The sequence below is a fragment of the Schistocerca serialis genome, unplaced genomic scaffold (assembly GCF_023864345.2).
Source record: "Schistocerca serialis cubense isolate TAMUIC-IGC-003099 unplaced genomic scaffold, iqSchSeri2.2 HiC_scaffold_1420, whole genome shotgun sequence".
NCBI classification, from domain to species: Eukaryota; Metazoa; Arthropoda; class Insecta; order Orthoptera; family Acrididae; genus Schistocerca; species Schistocerca serialis.
Genome location: NW_026047648.1, coordinates 3,687,348 through 3,701,421, shown reverse-complemented (window position 1 = coordinate 3,701,421; position 14,074 = coordinate 3,687,348). Strand labels below are relative to the sequence as shown.

General features: G+C 42.3%; 1 protein-coding gene across 3 annotated transcripts in view; it reads right to left on the bottom strand.

The window, feature by feature from the left end:
* Positions 1-14,074, bottom strand: part of LOC126443000 (uncharacterized) — a 60,893-nt gene that overhangs the window by 9,880 nt on the left and 36,939 nt on the right. Inside the window, exons 3-4 of one of the 3 annotated variants that reach the window (XM_050090843.1) lie at positions 8,217-8,402; positions 7,983-8,112 (exon numbers count right to left, since the gene is read on the bottom strand). The exons of 1 other annotated variant lie outside the window; for it this stretch is intronic. The gene's annotated coding sequence lies outside the window, so the exon portion shown is untranslated. The remainder of the gene's footprint in view (positions 1-7,982; positions 8,113-8,216; positions 8,403-14,074) is intronic. One more of the 3 variants, XM_050090842.1, reaches the window with a different exon arrangement.

Below are 14,074 nucleotides of genomic sequence, written 5' to 3'. Positions count from 1 at the left end.
GCTATAACATGGAGTGCCAAGAGGAGAAATCAGAATATTCGACATATTTTTCTGTTTGAGATCAATAGACGAATGACAGCAGAAGAGGCAGCCAGAAACTATTCACGTCACGTACGCCATCGGACAGAGCACGGCAAGAAAATGCCTTTCTCATTTCGAGGAGGATCATTTTGACATTAGTGACTATCTATATCTAGGTTTCGTGATGATTGTTTAAATGCATTAGTTCACAATGATTCACTGAAGTGTACTTGACAACTGTGATCATTTCACCATTATGTGAAATCGGCACACTTTGGGGAAGGTTCAAAAATAAAGTGTACAGGTACCGCACGCTCTAAGCCAAAATCACACAAATTAATGGGTGGCCATACGTGCATCTCTGCTCACTCATTATTAACTGGCTCGTGAACAATACTGACCATTCCAATCTGGTGTCATTACAGGTGACAAGAAATGGTGTCTTTACACTAACATAACAAAAAGAGAGGAAACAAAGCAGCAACTCTCCGAACAAAGACCTGCATCTCTCCACAAGACATAATGTTATGCATCTGGTGCAACAGCAACCGTGTGGTGTACTACGAACTGCTTCACTGAGGTGCAACATTCACCGTCGACATTTACTGACAACAAATGAGCTGCCTTGCAGACGCAGTCTGGGAACAGAGACCGGGAAACTGTGACAGGTGGTTCTACTCCACAATAATGCCCAACCACATTCTGCTAGGCTGACAAAAAACATTACATAGGAGTCGGGCTAGGAAGTCGCTCTGCACCCACCTTGTTCACCTGATCTTGCACTCTCAGATTTCCACCTTTTCCGTTTTCCATCAAATGACCTTCAAGGAACTTTTTTTCTGGTTCAAAATGTGCTCCGAACATCACATTCTTCTCAAAATCACAAGATTTCTAATCGGGAAGTCGAAAAGCATTGGTAATTTGCTAATTTGCAGATAGTGAAAGAGAATATATTATTGATGACTAAACTCTCTGTTATGTGTATCTCTTTTGTTTACTAAACTTATGGAAAAATGCAATGAACTTTTGCACAAACCTAATTTTTCCTTTCTCTTCCCCATCCATTGCATTGGTGTACAAGGAACCCAATGCTAATTTAAAATATAACTTATTTCATGGTACACTTGTAAGAGAATTTGAAAACTGTTTCCCCAAGAAAGTAGTTAAATCTAATTATAAGAAACCATGCAAAAAACCTTGGCTTACTAAAGGAATAAAAATATCTTGTAACCACAAAAGGGAACTGTATCTAACAACAAGAAAGAGTAATGACCCAGAAACAGCCAAATATTATAAAAACTACTGTGCTATATTAAGAAAGGTTATTAAAAAGTCCAGAAGCATGTGCATCATGTCTGAGATTAATACCTCTGATAATAAAATGAAAACAATTAGGGATGTTATTACAAGGGAGACAGCAACCAAGAGTACAGTATGACGGCATCACCATCAAAGCGAATGGAAACTCGACAAACACAAGCCAGAAGTTGAAAACATTTTGAATAATCATTTTTTAAATGTTGTAGAGAAAACAGGATCTAAATGTTCATTAGAAGAAGCAAGGCAGTTAATGGAAGAGGCCTTACCCACACAATTTGATACATTTGAAATTCCACCCACCTCTCCTTCTGAAATTAGGAAGATAATAAACTCTCTCAAGAATAAAAGCTCACATGGAATTGATGGCATTTCCAGCAGGATAATAAAAGCTTGTTTCCAAGAAGTAAGTGGGATTCTTAGCCACATATGTAATAGCTCTCTGAAGCAGGGTATCTTCCCAGATAGACTGAAGTATGCCACTGTTAAACCACTGCATAAAAAAGGGGATACGTCTGATGTCAACAACTACTGCCCAACCTCTCTTCTGCCTGCCTTATCCAAAATTCTTGAAAAAGTAATGTACTGTAGAGTAGCTTCACACCTATGTAAAAATAAAGTTTTAACAAAATGTCAGTTTGGTTTCCAGAAAGTATTTTCAACGGAAAATGCTATATATACTTTCACTAATGAAATATTAAATGCTCTGAGTAACCGGAAGTCACCCGTTGGGATTTTTTGTGATCTATCAAAGGCTTTTGATTGTGTAACTCATGGAACACTTCTAGATAAGCTCAAGTACTGTGGTGTTAATGGGACAGCGCTCAAATGGTTTAAATCATACCTAACTGGAAGTGTGCAGAAAGTTGAAATAAGCAGTTCACATAATATGCAAAAAACTGGTGATTTCTCATACTGGGTAACAACCAAGAATGGGGTGCTGCAAGGTTCAGTCTTGGGCCCTCTGCTGTTCTTAATGTATGTTAATGACTTGCCATTCTATACTCACGGAGATGCAAAGCTGGTACTTTTTTCTGATGATACAAGTATAGCTATCACACCCGACAGACAAGAGTTAACTGGTGAAATTGTAAACAATGTTTTTCAGAAAATCATTAAGTGGTTCTCTGCAAATGGGCTCTCATCAAACTTTGACAAAACACAGTATATTCAGTTCCACACAGTAAATGGAATGACACCATTAGTAAATATAGACGCCGAGTAAATATAGACGCCGATCAGAAATCGGTAGCTAAGGTAGAATATTCAAAATTTCTGGGTGTATGCAATGATGAGGGGTTGAACTGGAAAAAACACACTGAGGATTTGCTGAAACGTTTGAGTTCAGCTACTCATGCTATTAGGGTCATTGCAAATTATGGCGATATACATCTGAGTAAATTAGCTTACCACGCCTATTTTCATTCTCTGCTATCGTATGGCATCATATTCTGGGGTAACTCATCACTGAGTAAAAGAGTGTTCATTGCACAAAAGTGTGTAATCAGAATAATTGCTGGAGCTCATCCAAGATCATCCTGCAAACACTTATTTAAAGAGCTAGAAATCTTCACTGTAGCCTCACAATATATATATTCACTTATGAAATTTGTTGTTAACAATCCGAACGAATTCAAAAGTAATAGCAGTGTATATGGCTACAACACTAGGAGAAAGGATGATCTTCACTACTCGAGGTTAAATCTAACTTTGGCTCAGAAGGGGGTAAATTATGCTGCCACAAAAATGTTTGGTCACTTACCTAATAGCATCAAAAGTCTGACAGACAGCCATATAGCATTTAAAAGGAAATTAAAAGAATTTCTTAATGGCAACTCCTTCTACTCATGAGATGAATTTTTGGATATAGTAAGTGGGTAATTCCCCAACTTCCAAAAAGAAGAAGAAGAAGAAGAAGAAGAAGAAGAAGAAGAGTAGTGTGACGTAATATTTTGTCTAATGTAATATCTTGTATAGACACCTTTTATTAACGTGACACGTTCCACAATCTAATCTAATCTAATCCAACTATAAGTTTATAGGCTTCTGCCTCAATTATACCTTTTTTCACATTAACATTGGCACTACATCTTATTTAATAAAAATAAAGACCAGAGTAATTTTACTCGTGTTGTGAAGAATATTTCTTTGGGTTTTATTTAAAATCAGTGGGGACTATAAATTTAATCATAGGCACTGACTTATGTATTGACGAACAACAATTTCAGCTCTTTCTGAAATAATTATGCCATCGCAATGAAAAAGAGCTGCTTCTCTTATGTCGAATGCTTTTCTTGTACAGGTTGTCTTATGCCTGACAAAATGTTATTTGTCTCAGTTCACAGTCTCGTCAAATTTTTTGAGCGACAACATTTTGCCACGGACTGTACAATTTGTTACAATATGTGCACTTTCATTTTCAGCATTTAAGTAATTTTCAAGTGTCTAAACTGCAAGCAATAATAAATACAAAATTGGTCATTCCACAGGCAATAAGTACGTGTTTCACAGTACTTTCAAGAAATAATCTGGACTGATTGTGGACAAAAACTACCCACGTGTCCAAAATGCAGCAGTTGCAACGTTCGTAAAATCAGTAACTTACAGCCAATCCGAGGACTATATTAAAGGCTCGTGCACGCATCTTGGTATCGTAAGCAGATATACTCTTAGGAGTATCTGTCTTCACGAATATACAGTGTTGTAATTAATATGCTAATTTATAGATCTCTGTCTCCTTTCCACATTTAATAAAGTGTTGCATTTCTCAGTTTTTTCCCATTACTTTACGCATCACACTTAGGAGTATATTTGTTAACGCTACAAAAGATGGTTGTATCCAGATGGTTTTGGTTAAGAGTGCTTTATTAATCTGTCAGTTTCTTGAAACATTCTCATAACGAGACACTGTATTTGATCCTTTATACAGACAGTGTACGTGACAAATGTTGACGAGATGTATAAGCTCACATGCTTTCCTTATTTTAGTTATGTTAACAACTGCTGTGTTTTCACACCAGACGAGTAATTTTTGTCAGTTACCAATTCAGATCGTCAGAGTTCTACGAAACACGTCTGCTTACTGCCTGCGGAATGTCTGACTTTAGTATTTATTATCAGCTGCAGCTCCGCGACTTGGAAATTTCTTAAATGTCAAAATTAAATAACTGAAAAGGCTTAGTCTTAGGTCCGCTACTGTTCTTCATACATCCGCTACTGTTCCTCATATATATAAATGATCACCTGCCTAATATACCACAAGCAGAATCAGTTCTTTTTGCAGATCACACCAGTATTGTAATCGATCCAAGCATTCACACAGTAATGAGAAGAAATTGTAAACAGTGTTCTTAAAAGTATCACAAACTGGCTTTCTGAAAATGGTCTCACACTCAATTTAAAAAAGACACAACATATTTAGTTCTGCAGGTCTGGAGGTAAGTGCAGCACATAGTGAAGAAATAATAAATAGGGTGGAAACTCAAAAATTCTTAGGTATCCATACTGATGAGAATTTGAACTGGAAAAAACACATTTTGGATCATCTAAAACAACTGCAACATCTGCACTTAGAATCACTGCAAGTCTCGGGAAGAAGCAAATCAGTAGGCTGACTTTTTTTCATATTTTCATTTGATAATGTCATATGGAACAGTGTTCTGGGGTAATTCGCCTTTAAGAAAGAAAATCTTCATCGCTCAAAAATGTGCCGTAAGGATAATACGTGACGCTCACTCACAACTATCTCGTAGACATCTGTTTAAGAAGTTGCGCTTTCCGACTACTGCGTCACAGTATATTCGTTCCCTCGTGAAGTTTGTTGTAAGTAATCCACTAAAGCTCAAAAGGGACTGTGACATACATAACCATATTACCGAATGGAAAAATGACATTCACTACTCAATGTTAATGTTGTTGTTAGCAGCACAAGAAAGGATGCACAATCTGCAGCTATTATTACCTACCCCGTGATATAGAATGTCCGAAAAAGTTTCTGCTTGACAACTCCTATTCCATAGAAGAATTTCTATTATTGTAATGTAAAAGGTGGTGAGATGAAATTACTAAATCATATCTGTATATTTGGATGAAGAAGAAGAAGGAAGAAAGAAAGGGGAAAAAAAACAATAAAATGTTCAGTACATAGCCATATTTACAAATTAATCTGCAATGTTTGCCGCACCATTACGATTGTGCATATAATTTGTGGAAAATGAAGCTAAATAAGTAACTGTAATAAATAGTGCATCTGACAGCAGACGCGTGCCACATCATTACGACTCATTGTGTATACGATTTGTGTGCCCTGCAACGAGGAATGTCCCGTTCACTATCTTTCCCACCCCTCCTACAGTGGTATCCTGCCGTCCACCAAACCTACATAATGTACTCGTCCGTCCCTACACGACCCCTGCTCCCAATCTCTTACCTCGTGGCTCGTACCCCTGTAACAGACCCAGATGCGAGGGCTCTCCCATACGTCCTCCCACCACCACCACCACCACCACCACCACCACCACCACTTACTCCAGTCCGATCACAAACACTGTCTACCCCGTCAGAGGCAGGGCTACCTGTCAAACCAGATCTACGAGCTAAGCTGCCACACTCTACGTGGGCACGACAACTGACGAGCTCCTCGTCCACACGAACGGCCGCAGACAGACTACGGCCGAGAAACTGGCGGAGCGCCCTGTTGCCGAGACGACTGCTTCGCAGCCCGTGCCGTACGGATCCTCCCCATCTACACCAGGTTTTCCGAATTGCGTAGGTGGGAACTTTACCTATAATATATGTTGTGTTCCTGTGACTAACCTTTGTTATTCATTGTCCTCATCCATTCTGCCTCCCTGTTCCCATTGCAACACTACACAGCCCTCACTCCAGCCTTCACTTCTCTCCTTTTCCAGTCCCCACTGCACACAGCTGCCCTACCCTCTCCACCTCGTCCCAGCAGCACTGCATTGTCCCCCACCACCCCCTCCTCCTCACCCCCACCGTGCACCGGTGCTGCTGCTCGCAGTCTGCCTACAGTTGTCTCGGGCTGCAGTCGTGTGTGTGTGTGTGTGTGTGTGTGTGTGAGTTGCCCCCGTGTCTGTGTCTGTGTCTGTGTGCTCATGTGTGTGCTCGTGTGTGTGTATTTTTCGTGAAGGCCTTACGGGCCGAAAGCTTTATTTGTGCCTATCTGCGACTCGGCATCTCCACTACACGGTGAGTGGCGACTTTCCTTTTCGTAATATTGTCGCAGGAGAAGTCGAGTAGAACGGTCACTGCAGTGTAGTGGTAACGGTACTAGACTGTCGCGCGGAGGGTCGAGAGAGCGAAACTCGCCCGAACTGTAAAATTTTAATTTCTATATTCGGTTCGAGTACATTCTAGAAGTATCCACAAATGTCGAGAATCGTTGCACCGGAATGATCTGTAACTGTATATTTACCGTACGTGTTCTGGCCACAGGCAGATCGCTTCACACTCTCGCCGAATAGACCTTCGTCGAGTGAAGTCAGTGTTTGCCATTCGTCTAATTACACCTTCTTATATGTGACAATAATGTTACAATCCGTCCCGGATTTTCTATTGTTTGAGCGTTATACACAATTCTCTGAAAGTTAGATATGCAGATGTGACACAGGTGTAAATCCTCGACGAGCTACACGCGGTGCAAATAATATGACTGCCCACAGATAACTACTAGATATACTTAAATCTTTATGTACGTAAATGACTATTAATAACAGTTATATTAAATTGCTACAGAAGTGTAAATAATGAATGTGAAACATTTGCTTGAAAGAACATGTGTCTAGAGGCTCAAAGGACAAATTTTCTCGAGGCTGGCCGTACGTATTTTGAAATTTTAACATAACTATTTCGTATTGTAAAACTGAACATCAGCACATTTCTCAGTTTCCCAATAAACTCAATTTTTTGAACAGTGGGTCACAAAATGAAGGCAAGGATTGTAGATTATTCTAACATTGTTTGTACACACGTAAATAGTGTTACATTGAAACAGTGCTCACTGTTTCGATACATAATACGGATTCTGCAATGTGCGACATCACGGAAAGTATTTGAGAACGAACGGCAGTCTCTTGCCCGCACCTCACTTCTGTCGGAGACTTCAGTCCGTCGCGAGTAGGTTCGGCGGCCGACGAGGTCGTCCGGATGGCGAAGCGGGTGCACCGGTTACGTACTTCGGCTCCTTTCGGGTGCCGAGCGTCGGACTCCGAATAATTTCGGCGAACGGAGGCTCGTACTTTAATGGCCCTCTCAGTACGTCGGCAGTTTTGCTGCAGTTAATATCGAGACCCGACTGTCGAGGACTCGTCTGCTCGTTTTCACACCGACTGTTAGTGGCAACGAGTGCTGCCGGCTTCCAGTGTTTCCTTAAGAATTTTGTGATTAATGCGCTGCTAAATGAACTTTGCACACACGTGTTCAGCTTGTGTTGCTACTGTGCACTGTGTAAATTATAATTTACCTCCATTTCTATTCCAATCCTCAACCGCGTAACGCCACAATTCACATACGTGGCAATCGTCGCATAAACATTTATCAGATTTAAAAGATAATTGACCTGTTTTGACAATGCCACGGGATTTACATATGCAGTTTCTTTATACATAAATTACTTCACTAACCTGCCAACTGAGTTACTACAGTCTGAGGGTGAGTTCTTTAGTAAACGTAGAGCCGACCTCTCCGACACTCGCGTGAGCCGGGCTGATCGCCTGGGACTCGTGTCACCCGTATTGGGAGTGGACTGTAAATCTACGGGTGCAGTTGTAAGTTTTGTTAATTAGTTTACTTCCCTCTGGTAATAAAATGGAAATTAAATTTATATTGATTAGTATTTTTACTGAGATGGCATTTACCACAAACTTTTATCCTTAGGGCTCATTTTCAACAAAAGAAAATGTCATTGCATTGTTGCGAAGAGGCACCATTTGGAACTCTGTCAGTTCTTCCCACACACGTCAGAGTGTTCGGCAGTCGCACCGGTTGGGCCATTCTCTGGTGTATAATCACAGCCTTACACTGGATCGGGTCTAACTGGTATCCTGAAATAAACATAAATGGGCGTGTGACTGTTGCAGGAAATAATTAAACATATGTTATGTCCAGTACTACTAAATAACTGTGCAGTTCAATTCTGAGAATGACACGCATTAAACAATACCTCTTTAGGAAGGGAAAGGGATATCTAAATGGAAACACGATTTTAGCTTAGCATGTGCATTTTGTACCACACGTATTACCTGTTACACTTCTGTCCAAGAATTGTAAATAGATGCAAGAACAGCAGCTCCCAACTGCATGCTGAAAATATTACTAATTACTGCAAACACACATATGTACAGGAACACATGCACACGTGCACCCCCCCCCCCCCCCCCCCCCACACACACACACACACACACACACACACACACACACTACTAAGCCGGTGCGATATAATTGTACGGATACGGGTGTGTAGGACGGGAGGCAGGGCTGGACGGGTGGCAACGGCTCTGTGATATACGTCATACTTGAGAATTCAATTTGCCTTCTCCATATGTTTCTACACCTGGAAACCACAAAACAAAAATACATTACATTCGCATATCGCAGTTTTGTAATTTAGTTGCATTCTGGGAAAAAGTGAGGAGACAGTAACATAATAATTTCCTTACCAGCTGTCTCATCTGGCACTACAGTCAAACTCGTCAGCAGAGGCGGCCGGCAAACGTAGAGGCACGGGTAGGAGTCGGCGTACTGCCAGTTCCGGAGAACGAGTGTGTTACACGCGTACAGGTGTAACTGCCGGGCCGTTCCTAGGCTCGCGTTTCGGGAGTCGGGAGCGGCAGAGGAAGTCGAGCCACTACTGGCGAGGTGTCACTGTCGGTCACAGGACGGAAATCGGACAGGCGACGTCAGACGGCACCGCGTCTACGTTCCGGACTTCGCTTCCGGTGTCTACTCGAGGGGAAAGTTGAAAGTTCTTTCGACCCGTCTGCCGTGTACGCAGCGAGTCGAAGTGCGATCTCGTACCGCTCTGGTGGCCTCGTACCCGTGCCACTTATCGTAACCCGTTCACTGTAGTGTTCGTAGCAGCTTATCCGTATTCCTGTTCTCTTATTCGTTACCGGGGCTACTCCTAGATTAGCACAATCGGATTTCTCATCGATAACCCCGTACTCACCCGACCACAAATTACGTCCTTCCCACCTCGGCACTTCACCAATTCCCACTATATCTAAATTCGACATAGCCGCATCCCGTTTCAAATTCTTTAACCTAAGTACCTGACTGAGGCATCTAACATACCACATTCTGACCCGTAGAATGCCAGCTTTGTTTATCCCGACAACACCTGGTGGTGGGAGGGTGCGTGGGACAGGTTTTACACCGCGGGCGGTTACAAGGGTTCTGGCTCCTACAAGGGTAGGAGCCAGAACCCTTGTAACCGCCCCCAGTGTAAAACCTATCCCTTGCACCCTCCCACCACCACCTACTCCAGTCCTGTAACCCGGAAGGTGTACACGATCAAAGGCAGAGCCACGTGTGAAAGCACCCACGTGATTTACCAACTGACCTGCCTACATTGTGAAGCTTTCTATGTGGGAATGACCAGCAACAAACTGTCCATTCGCACGAACGGACACAGGCAGACAGTGTTTGCTGGTAATGAGGATCACCCTGTGGCTAAACGAGTCTCGGTGCACGGCCAGCACATCTCGGCACAGTGTTACACCGTCCGGGCTATCTGGATACTTCCCACTGACACCAACCTGTCAGAACTCCGGAGATGGGAACTTGCCCTTCAGTATATCCTCTCTTCTCGTTACCTGCCAGGCCTCAACCTCCGCTAATTTCAAGTTGCCGCCACTCATACCTCACCTGTCATTCGACAACATCTTTGCCTCTGTACTTCCGCCTCGACTGACATCTCTGCCCAAACCCTTTGCCTTTACAAATGTCTGCTTGTGTCTGTGTATGTGGGGATGGATGTGTGTGTGTGTGTGTGTGTGTGTGTGTGTGTGTGTGTGTGTGTGTGCGCGCGCGCGAGTGTATACCTGTCCTTTTTTCCCCCTAAGGTAAGTCATTCCGCTCCCGGGATTGGAATGACTCCCTGCCCTCTCCCTTAAAACCCACATCCTTTCGTCTTTCCCTCTCCTTCCCTCTTTCCTGATGAAGCAACCGTTGGTTGCGAAAGCTTGAATTTTGTGTGTATGTTTGTGTGTGTATCGACATGCCAGCGCTTTCATTTGGTAAGTTACATCATCTTTGTTTTTAGATATATTTTTCCCACATGGAATGTTTCCCTCTATTATATTCATATAATTACATTATATTTTCAAAATCTTAACTAAGCCATTCCCCATTTCAATTCATTATTTGAGGTATTCTTTACAAAGTGCCAGTCACAATTGGGTGTCTATTTTCCTGGAAACCTCAGTAATTGAGAGACACAAATAACTTAACTTTTACTACAGCACGACTGAGCTAATATGCATTTATGGATGTAATGACACCAGTCACGTATGTCTAAGTTTTCTGTAACATTAAAATTTCATTTACCCTAATTACCCGACGAAATTTTCCCTTGCAAATTTTGCTTCTGTGCATATTATATTCCGACCTTTGCCATTATATTTTTGCTGACCTGGGTTTTAAGCAAAAGAAGGCATACTTCACTAATCAATTAAGCCATCGATAGAGATTTTTGCACAATTTTCCACAGTTTTCAATACGGCCCTCGTAACAGTAAGGGTGGTATTCCAAATGCAGACACACAAAATGGTTTTCTAAACCGCCACATATTTCATAAGCCAAGTTACTGTTAATACCCTTGGTCCATCCTCAGGGGAAAAATCTGACCTAGCCATTTTTCAAATGACTCCGCAGTTTCTGAGATCACAATATGTTCGTATGCCAGTCTTTATACAGCCGCACGTCACCCAAAATTTTCATTACACGACCAGCTAGCACTCGTACGACATGTGTGCAGGATCCTGAGTTGCTGCAGCTAGTCCAGGTCACACCAGAGTCAATTCTCGAGTTTACAAGCAACAGTCATTGGTCCTCCTGTAGTGTTTCCTTTACTCGGGGTTCTGCCGTGAAAATATAAAATAGAAAATCTGATTGGGTTTTGAATTTTGGTGGTTTCAGTTACGGATAAGGCGGACTTCGTATTATTGATTGAGATAGTGCTGTAATTTCGCCGTGCATGGCAGACCGGGTCGGCAACACTACAAAAAGCGACTGTATGGAAATAGCATCAGAAACTAGTGGAAATTTTCCTTATAATCTTGTTAGAAACGCAGTACTAATTACAATATAGTCTTCATGGCTAATTCCCTTGTAGGATGACCCGTCTTTCACTTTTCTCCGTCTGTTGAAAACTTCTTCAAGTTGTCACTGTCATGATCAATTCACAAATTTGGCGATAACCACCTCGAATCACTATTGAAACAACCTCGCTTTGTAATATAATTTTAATTTCCACCCAAAAGCACATTCAACACAGCGCGGAAAAATACACGTCTTTCGTATCAAGACAAGAGAGAGAGAGAGATTAATCCATTAGCTGTTAAAAACAAAACCCAAGCAAAAAAAAAAAAATTTATAAAAATCGGTCGCTGGCGCAGCGCTCTTCCACAGGCGCGATCGTAAATTATATCTTTGTATTGGCGGAGGCGCGATAGTCAAAGTACCATTACACCCCACGTCATTTAAAGATCTGTGTAGTGAATATCATTTGCACGCTTCCTAGAACCCGCAGTTATTCTGCAAGACTTTTACCTCCGAGACAATGCAGGCTGGCTCTGTCACAGATCGACTGCAGTAAGCACGTTCGAGTGGACGCTGCGTGCACGACCTACGCAGTGATGGGGCAGTTTGGAGTGTGGCGAGCTGCATCAAACAACAACAACAACAACAACTATGATGATTTAATTAAGATGTGGGACTCAAACACTGTAGTTGGAAAATGACGAGAAGAAAAATAGTAGGTGCGTACACAACTGTTCACTCGCACAGCTCCGGTCCCGTGTCGCTCGTGTTACGAGGAGTATTGCGAGAGAATTCACTGCCCTCCCCTTATTTCTACTACGAGATAATCAATCTACCGTGTCAGGCTGCGAGACAAGTGTCCGCACGCTGCGGCGTCCCCAGTTTATACGCCTCCCCGAACTGAGGGCCGGGTACACCCGACACGACTCGGGCAGGGAGCAGCTCGTACTGGACCGCAGCACTAGGCGCCAGCAGGACTGCCAGAATCGGGCGACAATGTGGCAGTTGGAGGATACGGACCGCGATCAAGAAATGGGAGGGACGGCAACTTTTATGCGAGGGAGAGACCGGGAGACACGAGAAATTCTCAGGTAGGTTATACGGTGCTAAGACAGATATTAAAACTGCATTTTAAAATGCAAAACACAGATGTGAAATTTGACTAATCCATTCGTAATAAACTACAAGCTAAAACTGAAGGAATTGCTAAGAGATAGGAAAATAAGGAGACGGGACCCGGATAGGTTCGTACGACTGGAGACTGTCGAAAGCTTCGGAGGGAATGTCGGGTGATGACTGACCGAAATAGGTTAAAGAAATACGAAACGAGATATACGGGGCACTTTGAGACGTGATAGAGAACAAAGTAGGGGCGAAAAGTCCAAAAAGGTGGAACTCGATAGAAATCCTCAGATAACTGACGAGATATTAAATTCGATGGATGAGAGAAGAAAATATAAATGTGCAGTAGCCAAATATATGTACAGATCTATAAAAAAAAAGTAGATCGACAGAAAATGCAAAATGTGTCAGGAACGGCTAGAAGAAAAAAAAAAAGCAAAGCTGTAGAAGACAGGTACCGGACAGAGCAAAATTAAAGAAACCTTCGGAGAAAAGCGAAGTAGCTGTACGGACGAAGAGGGGTCAGACGGCGACCCGGTGCTTCGTGACCAAGAGAAGACCGCGAGCTCGCGCGAGGGGGCGTATGCGGAAGGACTGACATAGACAAAACTCGAAGGTAACAGCTCTACACGAGGAGCAGTTTTTGACTAACGGACACGAGTGCACGCAGACAAAAGAGGCGATCAAATGGCAGTTCTTCCAACACCTATCGTTTGGGGCCAAGCACTGAGTTGTTCTGGCCCCGTGTCAAACTGGTCGTGACAGTCGCAAACGGTTAGAAAGAGTGCGAGTAAATTCCTCGACCTGCAGCTCGTAATGCGTACAGAGCCGATAGTGTACAGACATCTCACTATCGTGTCAGCCAAAAATAAATTGAGACTTCTGTGGCGAGGAGGTGCCGTGCGAAGTTTCGGCCGCTCGGTTGGAATGGACTGAAGTATTAAAATACTTGTTACATTGACTTTTGTTTTCATTTCCTGATTGTATAACAGCATTATTAGCAGAGCAATCATTAAACATCTTGTGGAATGTTACAGGTGTCATTTTTATCAGTTTCCTAAAGAAATCTGACTTTGATAAATGTCATTTTTTATACTTGTGCCCAACACTCGTAACAAATAAATTGAAAGAAACTATCCTTTACCACTGAGACTGTCATTTTATTTGAAACACAGCATTACGTACCACTCTCTCGGACAGTTCGTACATTCGAGCCAGTTTCAAGTGTACACGTACATTTAGCATTCTCTTATAATATCTGCTCAAAAGTTTGTTTTCATTATTTCAATAGAGCATATAACAGAAGTCAGGCAACAGTGAAGCAGTTAAAAGT